Source organism: Convolutriloba macropyga, chromosome 6, assembly GCF_964194025.1.
Source record: "Convolutriloba macropyga chromosome 6, txConMacr16.3, whole genome shotgun sequence".
NCBI classification, from domain to species: Eukaryota; Metazoa; Xenacoelomorpha; order Acoela; family Convolutidae; genus Convolutriloba; species Convolutriloba macropyga.
In genome coordinates, this window is record NC_134473.1 from 52913646 (window position 1) to 52933213 (window position 19568).

Consider the following 19568-nt stretch of genomic DNA (forward strand, 5'->3'; position numbering starts at 1 on the left):
GCAATCCGCGAGTTTTTGAGTTTTGTGGATTTTCTCAAAGCCTAATATTGATGCAGTTCTGATTGACCCCCAAAGTTTTACGCATACGGTTTATACTCTGATCAATAACTAAGTAGCTAAATTAAGCTTATTTTTGTGTAACTGATTAAGACTCTATGATGACGACAGGCATTGACATTTCTAGGTCAAATGGTTGATTGGAAAGTGTGAGTTCAATGATCAGCTAAAGGTTGAATTTTGCAAGCTTTTATATTATTTAACACTTTCTAACGTTTATCTAAAAGTTAAGCTTCTGGATCTTGCATCTTTTAAAATGAAAGTTATTTGCAAGATTCTTTAACAAAAATGTTAACCGTCAGAATCTCGCAAAACTGTTGCAGTTCGAATGGGGTTGAATAAATATTTTTGCTTAACTATTCATTATCAATAACACAGACAATTTCTCTTAGATGCGTGTTTTGATCAATGAATAATCTCTGGCCCTTTTTTATTACCATTGATGGCTATTGAATCCACTTGTGATATGCACTTAAAAGGGGTTTTTCCCTTCTAGAGGAACCCCCCCCCCGTGGTTATATACCGTATAACCCACAACTTTGGTCCCTATAATTGAGTGGGGGGGGGGCTGTAAAAGGTCGACCACTTTTTTAGCATGACTTTGTGATTATTTTAAGTAATGACTTTGACGTAGTGCATTTGACACAAAACGACCTTAAAAAGCTAAACATTTCTGGCACAAGAGGTTCTATAAAATAGCCTAAGGTATATCAGCTCAAATACAGTCAGTGCTAATCCTGCGTGAATCAAACACCAATTTTTGTAATTAATTTTCACGAGCTTTCCTTAATCCCCTCCGAAATAGCCTCAAGGTAAAATTTCCTCTCTCATATGAAAAAAGTCAATTGTGATAAAGCAAGAAAACACTTCAAAGATTTACTCCGGGAGGTTTTGACAGGTTGCCGCTGAGTACAGATTTTACTCAAGGTTTCACTGTCCGGTATAATCCTTATATTAACAAGATATTAGTCAAGTTTAACAAAAAACATATGAAATTTTGCAACAAATTTGTCACGAATCTATATCCTCTGACCTATAAGTCTTGTACCTCTCAGCGCAATGAACAAAACTGACCACAAATAATCGTTATCATTTTAATTCAATCATTTACGCTTTGTTTTTATATTTTTCAGTTTTTTCTTCCAGAATTAATTGTAACAATCTTAACCTCTCAAAGAGAACATTTTTTGCGCAAATTTTAAATATCTTTTTGAACATTTTTCTTAAATTACTTTTCGACCCTTAAGTCAAATTTTACCAGTTAAACCAGATATAAGTTTACAAACATTATTTTTAACATTTTAAATCAAAACTTATTTTCATTTATAACAAAAAACATATGAAATTTTGCAACAAATTTGTCACGAATCTATATCCTCTGACCTATAAGTCTTGTACCTCTCAGGGCAATGAACAAAACTGACCACAAATAATCGTTATCATTTTAATTCAATCATTTACGCTTTGTTTTTATATTTTTCAGTTTTTTCGTCCAGAATTAATTGTAACAATCTTAACCTCTCAAAGAGAACATTTTTTGCGCAAATTTTAAATATCTTTTTGAACATTTTTCTTAAATTACTTTTCGACCCTTAAGTCAAATTTTACCAGTTAAACCAGATATAAGTTTACAAACATTATTTTTAACATTTTAAATCAAAACTTATTTTCATTTATTTTTATTCCTAATGCATTTAATCTTCATGATGCTCGCCGTTACTCTAACGACAGAAATTGAAACGCATATTTCAAATTTCATCCCAGACTTTTTTATTTGGTCGTTTATCTTAAAACTGTCTTGAATTAAACAATCAAATTAAATCGCGTGAAAAGATAAGTGTTGGTGTTTGTGAATTGTATAAAATAGATAAAAGTCTTTGAACTCTGTTTTCATAATTGCGAGTATTGATTTAATCCCTTAGAAACAGACAACTTGGTTAGACTTCTAAAGACATCTCAAATATTGATTAGCTCAGAAATTTAGACGAAAGCGGATTTTATTTCTCAAGTGTATTTATCCGATTATCACAGTTCCCCGGAAAGGTATTTAAGCTATTCTTTGCTATTTTTATTCGCATTTTTTATGCTTTTTTCTTTAAAAAAAATAAAGGGGTTAAGAAATTTTGTTGCAATGAGCGAATGAGTGCTTGAACTTAGGTAACTTTTTTTTATTGAATCAGTCCAACAACAGACGTTCAGAATTACATAACCATAATTATAATAGGACGAAACTGATCTTTGAAGAACAAATGCAGTTTAATTGATTTACAACGTCAAATTACCTTTTTATGTTCCTCGGTTTCGGCACCTAACTCACAATTAAAAATTGACAAATTAAATCTGCTCTATATTGATTTCGCTTAGTGTATCGATTAGCAATGAGGACCAAGTTATTTTTTGATCCGATGAGAGCCTACTTGATTTTGGTTAATTTCGAACGCGCTTTGTTGTTCAAAACAGATTCAAATTTTGATCACAAGTGTTCGCTTTGTTATTACTACTACAATGTAAGGTAAGCATATGTTGTTCTCGACTAGTCCTGCCTGCATGACACAGGATCAAACCTCCAATTCTTCAGCATGTTGACCTGGCAAGTATTGCAAATTTTCTCCTGCATAATCCTAAAAAAATGTCAATTTTTAAGTTATTTTGTTGATTTCAAGCGCAAAATAATAATAAATTGTTTGTAGAGACGAGAAACAAAACAATTTCGCAATTACAATTGGCGCTACCAGGACTCTGAAGAACCTATTGGATTCGTTTGAGGTTTGTTAATATGCTAATAAATGAGGTCTGTTAATATGCTTTGCGTCCATCCCCGATGGTCTTGAATTGCCAGTTGCAATTCTAAAATTGCCTGTTGCAATCCAAATTTTAAATTCCTAAAGCTCTGCACTGAAAATTCCAATGAAATCTCTTAAATCAATATGGCAAAAAGAAATACATAACAATTGTTTACAGGCTCAATTTCAGGCGCTCTGTAGCGCAGAAATATGTTCTGAAATGCACTGAATGCAAAAAAATTATATTTGAAAAATGAGCTGTAGGTGTTGTAGTAAATAGAACGAACTGTTCTTTCTAATTAATTCTGTCCTTCTGAACGCCCTTATTTCTGCCCTTATGGGCTTTTTACAAAATTTTTGCCTCTATTTTCTTGTTAGTGTTATTTTTTCAGCGTATGTTTTTCATTTATTTCACAGAACTATTAGCCTTTTCTTACAACAATTTATTAGACTGCAAGAGAGGTTGCTTAAAAACAATAAACTCTGGCTACTAAAGTATTTCATTTTTCTAAGGGATATTTTTAGTGCTCACAGGAATTTTTGAAAAAGCCTCTGAATAATTGGTTTTGCCGATATTATTGTGTTTATACGTATGATATGTTCATTATGTGTGACTATTCATGATAAACAAACTAAATAGTGGCGGTCAAGCAAACCAATAGGCAGGCAAGCCAAAATTTGAAAATGAGGTCAAGGAAGTCAAAATATTTTGGGACACCGATATTTTAAGTTGCCCCTGGCGGGTCGGTGGGCGCTCTTCGCGCGCGTCGCTGCTTCGCCACGATAAATGACCCGCGGTTTTCGGATTACATCCCACAGCGGATGGGAAGCATGGCCATGGTTGTCGGTCCGCTGAGGCCTGTATTCACTAGATGTCTAAAAACTGACGTATTTTTGCTTCTTTGGTGTATTAGAAGAAATTATATATCATGAAACTATGTGTAGTGTTGATTGTATCGGTTAACAATGTAATATTTCTAATAGATTACATAACTATTACATAACTTTCGGCTTGTTTTTTGTCGGCTTACTTTTAATTCGGCTTACTTTCCGTTTACCAAAAAAGGTATGTTCGATTTCAGAAACGAAAAAATAGTCAATGCAAAGATTATAGTTGGTCTTTACACTACGAATAATTGAGATTGAATAAAGTTTTTAAACGCAATGGCAGCACTTATTCCATCGACTTCAATTAGATGCTCCATTGATTTTTCTTCATTATTTTTTGTTATAATTCAAATTCAACAAAATGAAGTTTTTTATTTTCTCATTTAAAATATAGCAGACGTATTAACCAATGATAGCAAGTTTGTCTATTCATTAACAAACAAAATTTTTGGTACCATCCTAACAAAGTAATTCCTATTCATTTTATCACAGTTAGAGTTTGCTGTTTCAACAAACCGTGTCTAGCGACAATATCCCAAAATAAAATCGAAATTACCAAAAACTTATCAGTTTGTAACCAAACCTATCAGTTTGGAACCAAACATTTTTTTTCCAAGCTAAAACTAAACATATTATTTCACATATCATTATATGTTAAAAAATGAAATTTATTCAAGAAAAGTCAAAGGATAATTTCAGAAAAAATATGGTACTAAAAAGTTTCCAGACCTGTAAAACCTGTTTAGGAAAAACTCAAAAAGTTTCAAGCAAAAAAAATTCTGATACAATAAGTTGCCGTCAAGTCAAGTTAATCAAATGGATCTGTGAGTTCGTAGATCTGGAACTCTGCTTGAACGAAGTTTCATACGGACTTCTACCAAATATTAATTAATTTTTTTTTCTGTAAACGCTGCTTCCTGACTCTACACATTTAAGGATCAGAATTGCATGCCTCACAATCTGCGTTCCTTTTTTGTGAAAAATGGCGAAAGTACAAAAGGCGTTTATATTGTTGAAGAAGATTCTTAAGCTTGATTTTTGTCGTTGTTCGTCCTTAATTTTATTACGCTGAGGCTAATTTTATCACTGGGGATCAAAACTTTCAACGTTCAGTCGGTAATGTAAAAACTTTCGATCATTATAAAAAGCAACATTTGAACCAAAAAGTGTTCGTGGCTCAATTGGTTTTTTGATGAATCTCTCAATAATTTTCCACATTTTGTAGAAAATTGGTTCTACTGTGCTTATGCAATCTGGTTATAACAGCTTATAACATATGGTAAGACGATTGCATATTGTAAGAGCTGATATTCTGGTGAAAATGCAAACCCTTGAACAGAAGCTTTGTCAATCAAACAAGTAACAAGCGAAAAAAATTCCTGAAACGGAATAGAAAAATTAGCCAGCAGAGCTAAGAGTCTATGTTTGCAAGGTGAATTTGGTTGCGCAGCAAAAATCCTGTAAAATAAGAGATTTGCGCCTAATAGCAGAGCTACGCTGAACGCACTAGCAGAGCTACATCCCAAAGAAGCGCCTCCAAGCTGGCACTAACCTGATAATGTTATGTTGCAACAAGTGCGTATCAATTTAGCAATAACATAGTTTTTGAACAATTGGAAAATTTCAGCAAGTAAACTGCAGCTGGTCCTTCCGAGATGTATCCAGAGCATCTATTGCACGAAGTACAGTGTACTGCTCCCGACCACTCCTAATCCGCCCTTAAAGTTTGTAAATACTGGAAGCAGGGCTAAACTCCCTTCTTTTGTTTCAAAAACCATCTGCAGCGCATTGCTCACAACTCTATCCAAAAAGAAAGGAAGAGTACGTCCAATAGCTGTCAGTGAAAATCTGAGGCGACTCATTGCTAAATGTTTAGTGAAAGCAGCAAAATCAGAAGCAATTGAGTTGTTCGATTACATTCAGCTAGGGGTTGGAATCAGCGGAGGTGCGGAAGCAATCATCCACTCTGCGAAAATCACATACGAAAAGATTCTCAACAACGACTCTAAGAAAGGAGTGCTTCAGATTGATTTTCGAAATGCATTTAATTCGGTTAAGCGTTCACACTCACTGCAAGCAGCATGCGATTTCATACCAGGTATTGCAGCCTTCACAAGTTTTTGCTACTCTCAGCATGTTCCACTACTGTATAATAACACCAGTCTTCAACGTGAGTCGGGTGTTCAAATAAGGGGATCCCTGGGTCCACTTCTCTTTTTGTTGACGTTATGGCCTGTTATAGTAAAAATAATAGACGCGGTTCCAAATCTTACCCGGCACAATTGGTATTTGGACAATGGTTTCGCTGCAGGCTCTGAAGATCAAATCTGAACAACGCTTGATATCTTAGCCAATGAAGGTCCATAAGGGGTCTGTATTTGAGGAAGGACAAGTGCGAACTCTGGTCAATCGTAGATCTACCCGCAGTTGATCGAGAAGTTGCAGGAAATACGGGCAATGGTTTTGAAGTACTGGGTGCCGCTGTCTGATCACCAGAATTTGTTTCTTCTTGCTTGCAGAAACGTGTTCAAAAGGTTGTGTCGCTCTTGGAGAATTTGAGTTATCTGGATAATCCTCGATGTGCTCGCGTCATACTTCGTTATTGCCGAAGGACACCAAAATTAGTCTACTCTCTACGCACTAACACGCCGACAAGGGATTTTGTCGATGTTTTAAAAGTCTTTGATTCCAGCCAACGGGGTGCGTTAGATCAAATATTAGGTACTGTCACCTGTGACAGTGCATGGAAGCAGTGCATGCCAATATACTTTTCTGCCCTCGGAGTGCGGCAGAGAAGTTCAGTTACGCGATTGAAGCAGCCGAAGAGCGAAAGTATGCGCAAAACGAAAATAGCTGCTCTGAGGAAGGAATTTTGTTTTTTCCTCTTGCTGTTGAGTCAATGAGCGGTTTGTCAGTTACACTCAAGAAAACGTTAAAGCGCATAGCTCTGTTAGCTAACAGCAGGAATAATCAGTCGCAAGGACATGCTATCGCCTTTGATGGGTTGGCTCAGTCGGTTTCCGGTGTGATTGTACGAGGATCGGCTGAAATGTTGCTTGACGAGCCCCGTAACCCCGACTTTTGCAAATGTTTTTTGGCAAATTCTTTTTTGTGCAATCATTTTGAACTCCAAGAAGACTGGAGTCAATTAAGAGGGGTCAACCAATGAGAGACCAATTAAGAGGGTCAACCAAAGAATGCCATAAAATACTTAGTATATTTTTAGTATATATTGTATTCAAAACAACCAATCCGGATGAATTAAAACAAATCTTTGTTATCAAACTTTGATTAGGAATTAAAAATTTTTGCTAATGAAAAGTTGAAATAAGGAAGTGTTTGTTTTGTTGAAGAATTCTTCATTCTTCTCAATAGCTCTTTATAACATCAGTCTTGTTCTACTTAAATTTCAGAATTCTTCTCTTTTCAATCTTCATTGAACCCTTGAAAATTATTTACGTTCTCCCCACTCGTTGGGTGAGACAATACTTACAAAAACGAAGGTCCCGTTTTTGTAAGTATTGTCTCACCCAACGAGTGGGGAGAACGTAAATAATTTTCAAGGGTTCAATGAAGATTGAAAAGAGAAGAATTCTGAAATTTAAGTAGAACAAGACTGATGTTATAAAGAGCTATTGAGAAGAATGAAGAATTCTTCAACAAAACAAACACTTCTTTATTTCAACTTTTAATTAGCAAAAATTTTTAATTCCTAATCAAAGTTTGATAACAAAGATTTGTTTTAATTCATCCGGATTGGTTGTTTTGAATACAATTTATACTAAAAATATACTAAGTTTTTTATGGCATTCTTCATTTGAGCAGGAACAGACGGACGTACTATAATAGACGGAGTCTTTACAATTTTTTATACTTCAGCGAATACATCAAGAAAAAAATCATTTTTGTAACCTCAAAAACTTCACAATTGTTTTGGCGGCGCACACATATCATGCTAAACGAGTACGGGTAATATTGCACATAAATTGTTGTTAGCATATTTCAATTATCGTTGTTAAATGTATGCTATATTACTTACTATATATATTGCTTGTTGTAATTTGGCTATTCGATACCATTAACTTATTGTTCTTGATCTACATTTTACATGCGATAGCTGGTACAATTTTTCTGCAAGCTCACTGCAAAGACTAGCATAAAAACTTGCAAGATCATGGTAAGATCCACAGCAATACTTGTAAAGATCTTGGCATCAATGTTGACGCATTTGCATAAAAGTTGCAAACATTTGGCGTGGCCTTCCAGGTTCTTAAATATGATTAGTTCGGCTTCCGAAGAAAATTCTGCTGACATGTTTTGAGAGAACGCAATTGGGTTTCTTAATTAATTCTCATTAACACTACCAGACAAAAAGACAAAATGTTTCAGAAGCAACCAGAAAAGCAAATAAGGTATTGTATATTGTGGTCTATATTACATGTCTTTAGGAGTGTTTGTATGATCCTGCAAGAGATAAGAGATTTAATCGGTATAGCTCCGCGGACTTTGCAAATCCACAAACTTTGCCTTATTTTAAAGCAGATCTGAGACAGGATGAACAAACGTAGCCGTCTATCATAGCAAAAAATTGAGTTCCTTTGTTATTAAGTTTGGCTACTAAAATTTTCTTAATCAATCACGGCTAGCTGCTAAAACAGGCAAAAACAAAAAAAAAGATTTTAGAAAATTTTTTATTTCTTTCCGGAAAACGAATAAAATAAGCAGAGTGAAATTTTTGGAGCGTTTTGTGCCGTCACATGACAACGGGTTCTCGTAATTTAGGAGCTAATACTTCTAAAATTGAATAGAGCGCATAAAAGTTGTCATTAATTGAACCTTAATTTCTTGAAAGCCACAAAGAAACAAAAAATCATTTTTATATAAAATTGAGAAAACTTTGGTAATAATTTTTCCAAAGAAATATAATACTAGTAAAAATCACAGACGCATTGCAATTTTTACTAAACAGTATCATTGTAGAAATACAGAGTTCTCAGTTTTCACTGCTTGTTCCAGGGCTCATTCAGTTTTCATACAAGTCTCTAACGCCTTATGTGTCTATTTTGTTCAGCTTTTTAATATTTATTGGTCTGTTTCGTTAAGTCTGATTCAAATCGTCCATAAATTTTTAATTTGATTGAAAACCGGACTATATTTTGGGCAATGCGCTACATGTCACCGCTTTCCTTCGACGAATTTGCTAGCAACCTTTAACTTATGCACATGATCACTAAATAGATGAAACATAAGATCTTGAAAGCATTCAAAATAATGTAACGAGTTTAGCTTGTTTGACATATCTAACAAGTAGTTTCCGTCCTAATGATTCCCAGGGTGAGGTCCGGATTCAATTTGAGCTACGATCACCCACTCGAACGCACACCAGTGTGTTCCCAAACGTAAATTACTGGGTGTGAACAGCAGTTCGAGCGCAAAATAGTCTGGGCCATGGTCTGATTTAGGTCTGATCAGAGGTCAATTCGGTCTTGAAGGTCTGTATAGTCTTTATAGTGTTTATAGTCTTTATAGGTGCACTAGAGTCTGGACCATAGTCTGGGTACCGTCTAATCAAAAGTTTTCTTGGTCTGGAAAATCTGATTAGAAATCATTTCTCTGGGACATCTGATCAGCTGTCATTTCAGTCTGGATAGTCTGATCATAGCTCAATTTGGGTCTGGACCTCAACCTGGGTTCTAATTATAGTCTGGACCATAGTCTGGGTACCGTCTGGATCTGATCAGAAATTATCTTGGTCTGCTAAGTCTGATCAGAGGTCATTTCAGCCTGGATAGTCTGATCATAGCTCAATTTGGGTCTATGGACCTCAACCTGGGTTGTAATTCACAATTTTTAAGTGATCAATTGATCGATTGCAAATTTTACTGAGTGTTTACTATTGTTCTCTGACAATTTTGGTGATCATGCGCTGAATTTTTTACCACAGGACGTTTTTGAGGTAAAAATTCGGTGCACGCTCTGCTCTAGTTCTTGATCTGTTGTTTTTGTATTTTGTACATGGAAATCAATATTTTGCACCGTAACAACTGGGCCATCAGCAGGAGAACGTTTAGTCATAATTTCTGCTAGGCAGAGAAAACAAGATTTAAGTTTTTTTCGATATTTTACGCCTTTTTCATATCTTATTGCAAACCACATTTGTGGGCACAAATCACGCTTATCGGGCACAAGTAATGCTGTACCTAATTTTTTTGTACCATTGTCATAAATGATCATAGTAATTTTTAACATCACTTATACCATGGTTAATAAAACTATATACCACAACAAATATATCATGCGTCAATACATAATTAACAAGAGGGTCGACCAGTTTCTGAAATTTTGGAAACTCAAGTTGTCAAGTATACGGCGAACTTAAATCCTGAAATATTTCTACAACACATGCGAGTAATTTATATTTAATAAAGTTAAAACAAGTTCCAACACCAATCTTAATTTATATCCTGTTCCGTTCGAACTTCCTTTAATCAGATCGATTACCCGTCAATCAATCCAGACAACGGGAATCATTTCCTAAATTGGAATCATGTTGCTGTGATCTGTACTTCCCTATAAAAATAGGGAAACAAACAAAGTATCTGTATCTAATTACAGCTATTTTGTCTTGTGAACATGTGTAATGTTTTACAGCCATAAGTCTAAACAGGAATCGCCAGACCTACTGGACCTGAACCTGCGAAGGAGTCGCTAGCGGTAGTTATAAGTTATAACCCCCACGGGTTTACTAATGTCCATAATCACAGAGTCATTTGAGAATATAAAGAAACAAAGCTGCAAATATGAGGTAAGACCAAAATGGCTTCAGGGCCAAAAAGTGCACACCTAGAGAGTTTTCTTAATAATAACTTTTGAAAATATTTATGTAATTAATGAGACCTAATTTTTCGTTCTCTAAATGTGGATGTTTTGATAACGCAAACAAAATTCTAATTAAACTTTAAAGACAATTAGTTTCAATTGACGCGAATTTTCTAATATTAACTTTGAAAATTGTTATGGTTTTTAACATTGGACATATTCGGTAGGCACCTTGAAAACATTACGATATTTAGTGTAGTCATTTTAGAAGGCAGATTTCTAAATTAATTTTGCAGATTAAGTCAAAAGTCACGCATTTATATACCAAAACTTGTTCTATTTATGAAACTCTTATTAATATGAGTAAAAAAAAATACAACCAACAGCCTCTAATGGTATGTACTTCGGAAAACCTCTAGCAGTTCTCAAAGTTTCCGACTTTTGTATTATATAGAGAGTTCAAATAGGTTTTGCTACAACGCTTTCGATGGGAGCCCAATTCAATGACAGGTTCGAGTGTTGACAATCTTACCTTGATTAATTGTGGAGTACAGATGCTCATTTCCTGAATTAACCCTGTTACAGGTTCCGTTCCAAGGGGAAACTTTTATTTTAACCTCGACACTGAGTCGTCAAATCATTTCCACGATTAATTCCGTAAGCTCAAAATCAACGATCAACTTTTAAGAGAAGATTCTTTCAAAACAAAACATTCAATTTGTTTAAATCTTTTTCTAAGAAAAGGAAATTTGAAGTTTTCAACAAAAATCTTCAATTTAAAAGGTGAGCTTATTTTCTATGACTTTTGCATCAAAGTTTTCTCTCTTGACTGACTGCCTTCCTCTAGAAAGAACGTAAGTCTTGTCATGCGTGTTTATTGGTGTATGTGGGGGGGGGGGGGGGGGTGTGTTTGATTGTGAGTGCGTGCGTCCGTGGGTCCTTGCAAACATGTGTGCAGTTCCTCTGTTTTTTTTATTTGTCCATCTGTCGAAAGTTATGTCCAGATAACCCACGTTGAGGTGCCAAACGGAAAAGACCTCTGATCAGACCCAAGTCCCAGACAACTTCGAGCGCACTTCGAGCGCACATGGTGTTTCGAGCGCACTTCAATCTGATCAGTGGACAATTTGGTCTGGCACGGTCTGATCAGAGGTCTCTTCCGGATGGCGCCTCAACTGGGAAGCTTGACGTAAATATACCAAGCTGAGCTAACAAACAACATGATGGCATCGGGTCCAAAGTAGCATATCAATGGTCGAAATAGAGCGTTTGCCTCCAAATTTTCTTTGAAAATAAAAAAAACTTGAAAAACTGAATGGTGCAGTCAAAAATTGCTAGATAAAAACTAAAAGCAAATGAGTGTAAGATCTAAATGGATTTTGTTAGGGTTTAATCTTCATAAACTAGTTTGACAGCTCCCTCCACTTTCGTTCAGAAAAAAAACCAAAATTATCCAACATAAAGTCGAGTACCTATTTTCTTTTTTCATTACGAGCTAGAACATGATACATTTTGCAGCCATTTTGCAACCATTTTAGGCTGTAGATTTTGTAACAAAATATTGGACCTTAATGGCAATATTTGGTAAATACAGTTGCCCACATTTACTTAAATTAAACTTCTCTTCGAATTTTGCTAGCAAATAATTCATTGTACGGACGGTGTCAATGACTTTTGAAATAAATTTCGCATCTCCAAGAAAGGAAAGCAAGTATAGACCATCAAGTAGAAAGCAAACTACAGAAATATTGGTTTCATAAATAGCCCGAGTACTTGTATACGCAAAAAAAAATTATTTAAGGCCCATATTGTTTACAAACTTGCCGGTAATCTCAGTCCATAGGCCTGCATTGGGGAAGGAAAATTGTAATATACCACTTCTTAACAAAAAGAGAACTACATTTTTGCTGTGATCTTGCATTACACAAGCTTATGATATAGCGTGTGAGTCCACAGGAAAAAAAATAGAAGCACTTGTGGCATTATCTGAAATGAATTGCGTTTTCAAAATCGAGATGTTCTGCGGATCGTCAAAATTTATGGTTACTGTTCTGCCATCAATTGAACTGGATGTAAAGATGTAAACTGGATGGTGCCGAAAAATATCTGTTCTGCCCGCTGAAGTGTAATATACCACTTCTTAACAAAAAGAGAACTACATTTTTGCTGTGATCTTGCATTACACAAGCTTATGATATAGCGTGTGAGTCCACAGGAAAAAAAATAGAAGCACTTGTGGCATTATCTGAAATGAATTGCGTTTTCAAAATCGAGATGTTCTGCGGATCGTCAAAATTTATGGTTACTGTTCTGCCATCAATTGAACTGGATGTAAAGATGTAAACTGGATGGTGCCGAAAAATATCTGTTCTGCCCCCCCCCCTCCTCCCCCCCCCTCGTTGCATTCTCCGTGAAGACAATATTTAAATAAATAAATGCTTTAGAATTTCTATTAATCTTGTATTTAGCCATAATTTCGATGAATTAAGTGTTAACAAATCCTGTGGAGTTTTTGAAATTCAGGATGATGGTGATTTTCATGATGTTCAGACCAAAATCAGGGTAAAAATTCATAATGCTCACCGAAACCTCAGAATTGAGATTCATGATGTAAAGAGTCAGCTCGGAATAAGTTAGCTCGGTTTAATATAATTTTATCACGAAATGTCCCATTAGATGCTATGATCAGATCTCTGAGCATAGAAAAAAAACAAAATGAATTTTCGATGATTCAGTTCTGAACTACTCTGACACCCAGTTCAGGACCCAAAACGGTTTCATCCTACTAGATGTAGCTTTTGTAATGGAATTGATCATGGAAGAAAAAAATGTTTTGGAATTTTGAGCAATATGTTGCTTTTGTTTGTTGTACAATGTCAAAAAATGGTTAAAAAAAGTTTCGAAGAGTTTTTGTGGTTGTTATTAACACGCTCAAATTCCGTTCCATTTGAACTCCCTCTAATTTTCTATCGCATCGTTTCATATATATTTTTCTATAATTGTATTGCTTTTCTGATCAACGCGCGTCCAAAAAACGATTACCATGAAAGCATAATCTATTGTTTATCACATATGCGTTTGGATTTAGCCTATTCCTAATTTGGTCTGAATATTTTGCTGTCTATTTTCTATCAAGTTGCAGGTACTTTAGTTATGCTTTTCCTCCATTTGTTCAATTGAGCCAGAAAATTCATATATGTTTTTTTTTATAAAAACGTATTAAAGTGTAACAAATTTCATGTTGATATCGATATTATTAGCCAAATAAACATAAGTTCTGTTTCAGGGAAAACCTTAAAGAAAAAATTGTATTGAGAAAAAGATTAAGACTTTTTGGAAAAATTGAGATAGAGTTTCAAGGGTGGGATTTTTTTGTTGCCAATTGAAACTGTAGATTAATCGTTAAAAACGATTAATAAATTGTTGAAAATTTCAAAACAATAGAACTGTACTTTCAAAAATACATTTTGTTTTAAATGCAAAAGGAAACAACTAATAGAAAAGATGGTCAAAAAAAATTGTTGAAAGTGTAAAAAGTGTGTAAAACAAAAAGGCCTAAAAATTCAAATTTCGTTTCTTTTTCATTTGAAAATGAGACCTTTCATTCCGATTCAGCACACTATACAATTATCTGACCTGAAAATATTTTCTTCGAACAGCCATAGGATGTGTATATGTACAAAAATAAATCGTAGTGAGGATTTTTTTTCTCTAATGCTCCTTCTCTCTGTCTCCCATCTTCTCTCTCTCTCTCTCTCTCTCTTTCCTCTCTTCCTCTATCTCTCTCTATCTATCTATCTATCTATCTATCTATCTATCTATCTATCTATCTATCTATCTATCTATCTATCTATCTATCTATCTATCTATCTATCTATCTATCTATCTATCTATCTATCTATCTATCTATCTATCTATCTATCTATCTATCTATCTATCTATCTATCTATCTATCTATCTATCTATCTATCTATCTATCTATCTATCTATCTATCTATCTATCTATCTATCTATCTATCTATCTATCTATCTATCTATCTATCTATCTATCTATCTATCTATCTATCTATCTATCTATCTATCTATCTATCTATCTATCTATCTATCTATCTATCTATCTATCTATCTATCTATCTATCTATCTATCTATCTATCTATCTATCTATCTATCTATCTATCTATCTATCTATCTATCTATCTGTCTGTCTCTCGGTAAATGAGTGTTCTTGTTAATGTTTGTGAGTCGATTAGTGAGTTTGTGCGCGCGTGTGTCCATTGGTGCATGAACTAGTGTGTTCATGAGTTTGTGCATATGTTCGAGTGTAAATGTGTGAGTGAGTCAGTGAGTGAGTGAGTAAGTGAGTGAGTGAGTGAGTAAGTGGGAGAAGAGTGAGTATTATAGAAAAGTGTGGAGAGAATGAAACGAAATTATATCCAATTTGTCCGGTTTGCGAAGTTCTTTTCTCAAGTTGAATATCAATTGCTGAACGAGAGAAATTCTCGTGCTGTTCAAAATTTTTTCAGTGTTCCAAGGTTATCAATAACCTGCTATATCTATGTTTAGGCAGATATTTATGTAATTTCAATTTTAAATTGCTCAAAGTAAACAAGAGTTTCTCAGTTTTAAATATGGCCTCTTGTTAAATCGAAATGTAGCATTTCAAACTTTCGCAAAATTTTCATACCAGTCTTTTTTTGAGTTTATATGAAACACTGGATTTTTAGGAGATTCTACTAGTCAGAGTTGAGCACAGATTTTCTCTCGGTTTAACGAACAGGAAGAAATGTGTAACTGAATCAAATTTATTCACGATTTGAGCTCCGAATTTTTTACTTTTCAAACAATGGGAAATCAAATTTTGTGTAGGTTTAGGTTGTTTCTAATGTACAGTGAATACTATACTTTTGTAAACAAAAACTATAATACACTTTGCTAATTGTGTTGACTCGAGAGTCTTCCTTCTTATCAAAATTACTTGGTTCAATCGTGTATCTACTTTTAGTTTATATATAACTGTTGTGGGTGTGATTACCTCTGGAAACAATAAAACACCACAATTCTACTAGTCGTTTCTTGTAGTGTACTGTTTGCGTCTCTTTTGTTCTTTTCAATTCAAAAACTGCCTTGTATTGCGTGTTATCACTTTTTTCAGATCTGTGCTCTTATTTTGATAAAGTTTAAAGTCAAGTTTTCACTTAAAGTACAGTGAAAAAACGATGTTTGAACGAAATTTCGTTTCATCGATGCTGGCGATTTGTTCATAGGCTGCAATTTGTTTCCTTTTCGTACTGCTTTTTCGAGATTTAAAATTTTTTCTAAATAGTTCGCAAGTCTTCTTTCAATCAATTTGGAGTTTAGTTTTTGTTTGCGTTGGTTAATGGAAACTTTTATATTGGAATTGAGGTCTTGCCTTCTTCTGTTTTTCCTAGATTCTGATCACGTAATTGGCTTTTTCTCATGTCAATGAGAAGTTGAATTGGTAATGTCATTTTAATCGCGCTGAAGTTGTATAAACAGGCAAGCAGTTTCAGGTTTTTAAAACTGCTTTTGAATCTGAACCAGAAAACAGCGTTTAAACAAGTTCTATGCTTTGCAGAGAACATTTTTGTTCATGCGAGGCATTTTGTTTTTTACCGTTCCTTTGAGTTTCTAAGGACTTTTGGGTCTTTTCCATTATAGCTCCCGACCAGCTTAGTGGTCAGAGAACCTATAGTCCCCAATTATGGTAAATATACGGATCTAATCTTTTTCGCCCCCACCCTCAGTGTTTTTATGATCCCCAGTTATATGTTGTTATATAGCACGTTACTATGTAAGAAAAGTGCACGTGCGCTTGAGGGTCATAAAAAATTATGCTCACTAAGCTGGGCGGGGGGAGTAGTAATAGTTAAGCAAGACAGGGGGGTAAAAAGAAGTACCTATGTATTACCATTAGGTATAGCCCATTTTCCCTCAAATCCCAAAGATGTACCTCACAGCAAGATACCCACGCTGTTCACAAGAGGGGGATTAGGAAGTTAATCCCTTAAGATTAAATTAGTAAGGCCATTTACTCATTCCCATATTGCACTTTAATAATGTAAATTTCCAAAGACGTACCTCACAGCAAGATACCCAAGCTAATCTCTCAAAGGGGATTAGTTAGGTAATGTTTTGATATTAAATTAGATAGGGTGACTCATTTACACTTACGTACGGTTTACGTGATTTTCAAAAGTGTTCCACACAGCATGATACCCAAGCTGTTCGCATGATACCCAAGCTGTTCACACGAAAGGGATTAGCAAGACAGTGCCTTAACAACAAATTAGTAAGGACATTGACCCCCTACCATATTACAGTTTACAAATGTAAATTTCCAAAGATGTACCTCCTCACAGCATGATACCCAAGCTGTTTACACGAAGGGGACTAGCAAGATAATCCTTCAATAATAATCTAGGATGACTAATTTACAGTTACGTACGACTTTTCAAAAATTTACCACACAGCATGACACCCAAGCTGTTCACACTAACGGGATTAGTAAAATAGTGTCTTAACAACAAATTAATAAGGTCATTTACCCCCTACCATATTACACTTTACTAATGTCAATTTCCAAAGACGTACCTCACAGCTTGATACCCCAGCTTTTCTAACGAAAGTGATTAGCAGGATAATGTTTTAATAATAAATTAGGTAGGATGACTCATTTACAGTTACGTACGTTAGACGTGATTTTCAAAAATGTACCTCACAGTATGATACCCACGCTGTTCTCACGAAAGGGATTAGCAAGATAGTGCCTTAACAAATTAGTAAGGACATTGACCCCTACCATATTACAGTTTACTAATGTAAATTTCCAAAGATGTACCTCCTCACAGCATGATACCCAAGCTGTTTACACGAAGGGGACTAGCAAGATAATCCTTCAATAATAATTTAGGATGACTAATTTACAGTTACGTACGACTTTTCAAAAATTTACCTCACAGCATGATACCCAAGCTGTTCACACTAACGGGATTAGTAAAATAGTGTCTTAACAACAAATTAATAAGGTCATTTACCCACGCATTCCCATATTAACAAAAAAGTACATTATTTTTAATTTTTGGTTTTTACAGATTTTTTAACAATTTTTAAATCAATTTTTTGTTTAAAATAGAGTTTTACTGTGTCGTTTTAAACTGAATTCCAATTTTCCTATTTCAGAAAAAGTTGTATTATTGTTTTGAAAATGTTCATTTCTTATTTTTTTTAGCCAATCAACTAATCTGTCAGATCTGATTTTGGAATGTTGATGCTGAAAAACATTATTGACTCATTTTGTCTTTTGTCTTGGTTGAGCATTAGTAGCCTAAAGAGAAATGCAAAATACTCCAATTCTTCCTTTACTTCCTTCTACATCTTTTCTCTCTACACTGCATTCAGGTTTAGATTACGTTCCTATCACGGAAGAATCAATATTTAAAACGGTAGTAACCGAGAACAATTTGGAATTATCGTTTGAGGTGGATTGCACTAGAGTAACAATTAAAACATAGACTACTAGCTTGACACTTCCGAAGGATTTGTGGAGAACTTTAGAGGCAGCTAGACATCATAACCTCCAGCTAGCCGAAGAAAAAGTCAACAATTCATTGCTTTCTCTCCAAACTTATTTTCAAACCATTGAAAGAATTCCAAAAGAACAAGGGTTTCACCCGTTGAAAGACAGCAAAGGTATTATGTTCCCGTACTCTCGTGACATAAATCACTACGGTGTTTGGTGGGTAGAAGACATGTTCTCCAAGCATGCTGACTCATTTTCTAAAAAACCAGAAGCCTTCATTCTGCCCGATTTCAAAGATCTTATTCTTCCTCCGATTCAAGAAACTGACAATGAAGAGAGTCAATCATCTCATCAAAATATTCCTTTCTCGAAATGTAGGTGTTCTCCAATAGAACAGAGAGATAACTCGCTTGTGTTCGATGCTAAAATTTCCCTCACGTGACTAAATATAGAAAACTCATCTTTGACATAAAGTGATGTTACTAAAAAAAGAAGTGACATAACTATTACGTCATGATGCAAGCTCTATTTTCGTTGGTTACGAATTATTTTATAAGATCTCATTGGATACGAAGCTTATTTTTGCTACTGTTCTCGTTCTTACTTAAATTTCATTGGTTCAAGATTTCAAGCCCTTTCTTGAAGACAATTCATTCATTTGTTTCTTTCCACTCTCAATATTCAGTTACACTTGTATACCCAACTTTTCTGCTTTAAAAATTTTACATACTTCACATTCTCACTTCACAGATGGATCAAAGCTCTGTCTCTCCTAACTTCAAAAAACCATTCTCCTTTCCCTTCCGCAAATGAGATTACAAAGGAAAACCAGTTTTTCCCTCACCACAGTTGGAATACCACAATGAGAGCATGTTTTCTCTATTTAAAGACAACAACGATAAAAAAGACAACACCGGCCCAAAACCAAATGAGGAGCACGATGGAAGAAACAACTGTTGGTCCTTTCAAGAATACGGGAACCAGAAGTTTCAAATCAGCATTCCAGAGGAAACCGTCAACACAAACTCTAACTGGACTCACTTGAAAGTATTTCGCGAAAACGTGGAAAGTGAATATGTTCTGCATCAATTTCTGATGCTATCGGCCAGAGAATTGAAGCTTGTTATTGAAAAGATACCTGAGATGATAAAAGAAGCACTACTGTTCGAACCTACTGTAGGTACTGCGAAGCTGGTGATTGACGACACTGTGTTCCAACCAACTGATATTGAGGAAAAAGCAAAATTTGACGTGTTCTGGGAGGTGAGTGAGACTGCTCGACGGAAGGTGTGTGTGACTAGAATATTTTTCCAAGATGATCCGAATTTATGTTATTTCACAATCAAGCTGTTCACACGAGGGACTGAAAAGGACAGTTTTAGAAGGAAATGCTTTCTTTCGGTCAGAATTGGTGAGATGGAGAAAGTACACAAAATGAGTGATGAAATTATTTCAGTGCTGAACAAAGTCAAAAATCAAA

At 34.9% G+C, this 19568-nt stretch overlaps 3 protein-coding genes across 9 annotated transcripts in view; 2 read left to right on the forward strand and 1 right to left on the reverse strand.

The window, feature by feature from the left end:
- The window catches only part of LOC142341755 (protein XRP2-like), a 525423-nt gene that overhangs the window by 155643 nt on the left and 350212 nt on the right, over positions 1 to 19568 (forward strand). The gene's annotated exons all lie outside the window — the stretch shown is intronic.
- LOC142341757 (serine/arginine-rich splicing factor 4-like) overlaps positions 1 to 19568 on the reverse strand; it is a 340718-nt gene that overhangs the window by 111421 nt on the left and 209729 nt on the right. The window lies entirely within an intron of this gene.
- The window catches only part of LOC142341750 (acid-sensing ion channel 1A-like), a 148860-nt gene that overhangs the window by 17669 nt on the left and 111623 nt on the right, over positions 1 to 19568 (forward strand). Inside the window, exon 1 of one of the 5 annotated variants that reach the window (XM_075392928.1) lies at positions 1925 to 2100. The exons of 2 other annotated variants lie outside the window; for them this stretch is intronic. The gene's annotated coding sequence lies outside the window, so the exon portion shown is untranslated. Of the gene's footprint in view, positions 1 to 1924; positions 2101 to 2303; positions 2570 to 10433; positions 10534 to 19568 lie in introns of those variants that run through there. 2 more of the 5 variants (XM_075392936.1, XM_075392933.1) reach the window with 2 other exon arrangements.